A 7,066-nucleotide genomic window follows, 5' to 3' on the forward strand; every position below is an offset into this window, starting at 1 on the left:
AAACACGCCCTTGTTTGTGTTCGTTCAGTTTTTTTATAGGCATAGTTTCATGAATGAAAAAGAATGTGGTACCTGTTCAATAAGTTTTTTTTGCCATTCACTCTTAACTTTGTAATTAATGTGGTACTCTTAAGTTCGGCTGAAGACTCTTCTGTAAACTTAGCGCTTCCCAAGAGGCAACCCGGTAGTATGTTTTTTATTTTTATTTTTGGGGTTTCTTGCTTTCTTGTGCTGGTTGTTTCTTTGTTTTCTTTCAGGTTTCTCTGGGATGTTATTGGATGATTGATTATACATGGTTTGATTCAAGTGTCGGGAGGCTTTTTGCTTATTGATTGCCGCTTTCGTTCGTAAGTGACAGCTTAGTAGAGAGCACTAGAGTATGAGGCTTTCGTTCGAATTAGATGGCACGGAACATGACTCATTGGACATATCCGCATATTTACCAGGGGAATCTGTTCAACTTTACTTATATTTGAACGTGTTTTAATTTTTTTCTTTTTCCTGTCTCATTGAGAACAATGTGACATTTAAGCTTGGGGGTGGAAAATTGAAGTTTGTATCTAAAAACAAATCCGCAAATTTAAGAGAAATAAAAAAAATTGAAAAAAAAGTCCCGAGATTTTAACGAAAATTTTTTCAAATAATGGAAAATGATAGAAAAATATAAGATTGGTTTTTTAAAACTACTATTATATATGAGATTAAATAAAGATAATACACTAAACTTGAGATGTGTCGGTAGACCCAACTAGTTTTGAAAAGTTTCCCATGAATACTATTAAAATACCTAATAATCGTAAACCTTGTGGGTTCTCATATTGAAGGGGGATAGTGAAACTGAAAATTCAATTAAGCTTAAGAAATATTACCGTAATCCGACTACCTTGAGGTGGTGAGAATTACATACACTTAAAATTAGCACGCCACTCGGTTTTATGAAAGTAAATAACGAGTGGTGGCGCCCCACAATGTCCACGTTTTATACGAGCTTAGAAAATAGTTATATATTTTAGGGTAAAAGATGCATAAGTGCACAAAAAAACAAGAAAAAAAAAAGAAAAAGGGAAAAAAAATATGTTTTGAAAGTGTATTCCAAGAGTTGGTCCGAAAAGAAAATGAAAGTGAGAAGTTATGCATTGTAAAATGCCAAAGAAGCATTCTCAAAAAATAGAAAAAGAGGCCAAAGTGCACATACTAGACGGGACTGAGAGTTTACGTGTTACCAAGAGGATGGTTACTCTAAGGATACACTATTGGGACTCAAGGTTTTTAGTCGATGAATATTTTCTTAAAGAATACATAGGACAAAGTCCAATAATATTTAGGGTATACTCGTACGACCTCAATTGACCTATCATCCATATTTCCATCTAAGTGTATTTTCTTCTTACCATTAAAGGGTTCTTAGCTTTCAGTGATAGATTGGACCAGTCTGTTTCAACCCGATTTAAATTGTCTTGATTATGCTTGAGATGGGGGTAAGCGGATCAGTAGCTCTTTAGGTGTGAGATCCTTAGGTTTATTCATATCACTTAAACTTAATCTTTAAATATGATTGGGTTCTTGATAGGTTGTTGGCTGGGTTTAAGTGGACAACAATATCAGTAATCGCGGTTTTTACGTTTATCTATGCTTTAAAATTAACCTAAACATTTTACAGATCGATCTTGAATTCTAATTCCATTGCATTATATATTTTTAGGGACAAAAAACGTTTAAGTGTGGGGATATTTGATGTGGTCTAAAATATACATAATATTATATAAATATTTTCTAAACTTTCAAGTATTTTGAGCCAAGTTTTTATTGGTTATTTTAATTGGTTCACATTTAGATTTCAACGGTTTCAAGATTCAACAAGCTAAAATAAGTAAATTATGATCTCCAAGAGTGGCTCACTTTGAGGGGGAGATCTGATATGAGAAGCTACAATTATTGGTTTGCTGAAAAGACTTAAAGATTGTCTGTCTGCACAAGCCCGAGAATCATCAGTCAAGGGGAAGTCTGTTAGTGCATGATTTGTGATTGATGATTTGCAGTTTAAGTATTCGATAGCTAGGGAAAATGGGGAGTCTGTTAGTGCATAATTTAGTGTCCGTAGCCGATCGAATAAGTTAGAGATAGTCTAGTTTGTATATTTAATGTAAAATGTCTTTTCGCTATGGTTTGTATAGCGAATGGGTCCATTCGTTAGTTAACTAGGCTATTCATTTAGTTAATACCAGCCCATTCGCTATGGATTGTATAGCGAATGGAGGCCCATTCGTTATGAAGGCATAACGAATGATGGCTTATTCGTTAAGTTATTACCCATTAGTTGTGGAGGCATAACGAATGGTGTCTCATTCGTTACTACAATATAATGAATGAGACCAACTTAACGAATGGGAGCTGATGGCCTATAAATAGGCAGCTCATGTTCATAATTCAAGAGAGATCCGTGCCTAAGTTATTTTTATGTTGTTACCGTGACGGATTCTCTCTAGACATAAGTTATTCACCATAATGTATGTATTCCACCTTAAACGTAATGAATAGTATTTAACATATTTGTATTGTATTGATGTATCGATGTTAGCGGCTAGATCTTGGCTCATAAGCGTTTTCTCACCGGGAGGTAATTTAATCTTTGGGTACCTTAACATAGTTAGGTAAGGTGAGACTGGGAGGTGAACCGAACCATTAAACTGTTTAGCTTACATGATATTTAGGGTTTTTTTGGTATTGTTTGTGAGACCGAGAGGTGATCTAACATACTTTATTTATTCCTTAAGTTTCATTTTTTAGAATCCGGTTACCAATCATGAATCCAATTCCAAGAGTTTACGAGTTAACTAGTATGATTCCTTACCTAGATAGTTGTTTCCCCTATTTGAGTTCTACACCGATTTGTCTGTGTCTAGTTTTAGTTTAAGTATTATTTTGTTTATATATAATAATTAAAAAACACAAAAATCAATTAAATCTATTTATTTAAGTTATTAGTCAAAGTTTATTTTAGGTGTCGCTAGTGTCCTTTGGGTTCGATATCCGGACTTCATTGGGCTTTACTACAGGCGATAGGTACACTTGCATGTCTAATGGTCTAGCATTAGGAGAATCTAGGTTTATAAATTTAAAATTAAAGTGTCTAGGTTAGGTTAGGTTTTTAATAGACCGTTTTGCACATCAAGCAGCCCCTAGCAGGGTCCAAGGGACAGAGCCCCTGGCTGGGGTCGAGCTAAATGAAATTCATCAAGAAACTTATGTTTGAACTAATCGAATGGAATTCTAATCGAATGAATGAAGTTCTAATCGAATGGAATTCTAATCGAATGAAGTTCTAATCGAATGAAAGAAATTATAATCGAACGAATGAAATTCTAATCGAATGAAAGAAATTCTAATCGAATGGCCAATCGATTTGATTACCTTATCATTTGATTAGAGTACTTTTCTAATCGATTCGATTACTTTTCTATTCGATTCGATTACTTATCTAATCGATTCGATTACTTTTCTATTCGATTCGATTACTTTTCTATTCGATTCGATTACTTTTCTAATCGATTCGATTACTTTTCTTTTGAATCAAGTTTCTTAAGGGCTCAATTCACATATGGTTTCCATTCTCATCACTTTCCAACATTTCCCTTTGACTCGTTTTGCGCATCTTCCATAAGAAACGAGCCTTGGTCTATAACGACACCGTTTAGTTGCACTAACCCGGTCAAAACATTACCCGTTTGTCCCGTTTTATTCAAAACATGTCTCTTGCGTTTAAGTATATATTTGTCTTGTTTAAAATTGCCCGATTTGACCTAGTATCAAATCCTAGGAAAAACCAACCTCAAAACTAAACTTTTACATCTAAAACGTACCTTTTAGGTTTTGTTTTGCTTTGGCTTGTATTATACGTGAATCTAAACGTTTTGTCTTATTGTTTGATGATGTTGAACACGAACCCAACCTTTCTTTAGTTCGGATCTAGGTCCGAATTAATGAGAGTGTTTTGTGTGTGTTTTTTAGTGTGTATGGAGGCTAGAAGATGGAAATGGGGGTTTTAGGGTTTTAGGGAGGTTTAAGGGTGTTTATATACCCTTAAGTCCATGGATCTAAGGCCCACCACCACCCTTATTCAATATTTTATTGTCCAAGTCCACACTCTTATTATTTTTATCTAACTAAACTAAATAATAACACACTATTATGTAACGAAATTCATCTATTTATTATTTTCAAAAGTAGGATATTACACTAACATATTCTAAATATATATCACCGGTTCATGCACTTTCAAAATATCTCATTCAAGCTCCGTCTCTCTTCCTTTCTTTCTTACTCTCTACAACATCGCTTGTTCGCCACCGTTAAATTAAACGCCCACCGTTATCTCCGGCGACAAGAACCAACCACCTCTATCTCTCTCTCTCACACACACACACACAACATTTGCGATTGTCAAAATCTGTAACTACCTCTCTTTTATCTTGGTTTTGCCGTCTACATCTAAACTCTTGTTTAAAAAAAATCAATTCGTAATCTATATCTTTAACAGTTTTTGTCGTCTAGATTAGTGAAGATCTAAACTGTTTTTATTAATGAAGAACTCAAGCTGTAATCTTGATCTGTAATTATGGTATCTGCTGTTTAGATCTTTGAAGATCTAAACTTTTTTTTTTCAAAAATCAAGTTGTAATCTAGATCTGTAAATTATAACTTGATTTTTGAAAAAAAAAAAAAAAATTGTTTAGATCTTCATATATTTAGATAGAAAAAACAATAATTTACAGATCTAGATTACAACTTGAGTTTTTTTAACGAAAATAGTTTAGATCTTCACAGATCTAGACAGCAAAAATTGTTACATGTCTATATTACAACTTGATTTTTTGAAAAAAATAGTTTAAATCTTCATAGATCTAAGTAAACGGCAAAAACCATAATTTTTGTTGTCTAGATCTGTGGCGTTTATTATAGTATATTTGTCATGTTATACAAGTTTTAACAAAAAAAAACTAGTTTAAATGCTTAATTTTATGGTAGCACTATAAGCCTTTTTAATATGTTTTGAATGTTTAGGGGGTGCTTGGGATTTCTTTTTTTTAGGGGTTTGGGATTCCTTATTTTTACCTCTTAAGACTTCTAGTTATAAGTTACATACTTTGTAACTTAACATATCAACTTATCCTCTCACATAATAAGTAAAAACACCTTTCTTTTTTACATTTCCATAAGTCACAAGGAGATAAATACTACTCCCTTCGTCCCATTATAAGTGTCATAGTTTGAATTTTCAAGTCTTTCTTTTGCAACTTTGACCGTAAAGATTTTTGTTCGTGTCATATAATACTTGATGAAAATTATATCAATGTAAAATACGTTTAAAACCCAATCCATTCATATATTTTACATCAAGTATTATATAACACAAACAAAAATATTGTCGGTCAAAGTTAAACAAGAAATACTAGAAAAATCAAACTAGGACACTTATAATGGGACGGAGGGAGTATAAAACTAAAGCAACATATTTTTTACTCATTACGTAACTAACATGTAAATAACCAAATAATAAATAAACATAACCATATTATTATATTATGGTTGTTAATTATTAGCAATAAATAGAATATATATATATATATATATATATATGAACAACTAGCTTTTATCCCCGTCTTACAGGGACATTACTCGTTTCTAATAGTTATATATATTTTTTTGGATTTTAACTTTATTTATTGTACAGAAGTTAATAATATACTTAGGGTTTGATGATTAAAGGGTTTTACAAATAAATAAGATGTTATAACCCGGTTTAAAAGCTATCTAGGTTTGGTGAGGCCCGTGACCCGCTTATTTTTTAGACTATAAAATTGTTTCCTAATTATAAATAATTTTTTTTTAAAATTAATCATATATTAATTTTTGATAGATACCTATTTTATTGGATTTTCACATTAAATATATGGGGAGATTAGTTTTTTAATTTAATGAGATGTTATAAACCGTTTAAGGAATATCTGGGTCTGGTGAGACTAGTGGCGGATCTAGAACCAAATGTCAGGGTAACGTTCAAAAAAAAAATTAACCATATTTCATATTGTGTAAACTAAACAAAAATAGAAGCACGGTGATAAATAAATTTAAAAACATGGCTACATATTTCTCTCATTCGGTTTTTGAAAGCTTGAAATCGAGCCATTACATCCTCTTTTTTTACTTTATCACGAGTTTCTCTTTCGACCGCACCAATTAAAACATTGTTCAAATACTCTATCGATTGCGTAAATCCGTCTTGATAAACTTAATTTTAGAAAAACGTCTTTCAACGGTTGCGGTTGCAGCCGGTAAAACCAATGCTAGCTTCAATATACGATAAAACAAAGGAAAAGTGACGTGTTTTTCGGTTTCCACCATTACACGAGCAAGGCCACATATTCTACCCAATTTTGGAATTTTATCATATTAATTTAAAGTGAGATAAAAGGTCGTGAGATCATTCGAAATACACCCTCTTTCTTCATTACTAAAGTCACTCAGATACATATTATAAAATGTCACTCTCTTCGACATGTCAAACTTAGAAAATGAATCACAAGGATTTAAACCGGATATATTTTCTATCAAACTAGTTGAGACCTCACTAATCTATTTTCAAGTTCTTGAATTCGCATATCCAAAACGGTATTAAAAACTTCAACATCAAAATGATGTCGATTAGTAATTATATTCCTTCAGTTTCTTTAATTACCATAACTTTCCGTCATATCTAACATCTTAATCTTGTTTTTTTTTTCACAAAAAGATGTCACTCTAGCCAACATATTGTCAAACCCGTTTTGTCTTAGATTATTAAATGTTCGATTTGTCCCGCTTATCAGCTTAGACGCTTCTAATAAGTCTTGATTTTTTAGGACGTTTTGATAGATCATTTGTGAGGCCTAAAATATCGTCTAACAAGTGTATATATATTATTTTGAGTGTAACATATATTATTTTAAGTGCAACATATATTATTTTAAGGGTTAATTAGTAATATTGGTTGGACTTTACACCTATGTTTAGGCTTTAGTTGAGTTGA

Source organism: Bidens hawaiensis, unplaced genomic scaffold (assembly GCF_021521415.1).
Source record: "Bidens hawaiensis isolate Kalapana, Puna unplaced genomic scaffold, B.hawaiensis_p1.1 tig00034612_1, whole genome shotgun sequence".
NCBI classification, from domain to species: domain Eukaryota; kingdom Viridiplantae; phylum Streptophyta; class Magnoliopsida; order Asterales; family Asteraceae; genus Bidens; species Bidens hawaiensis.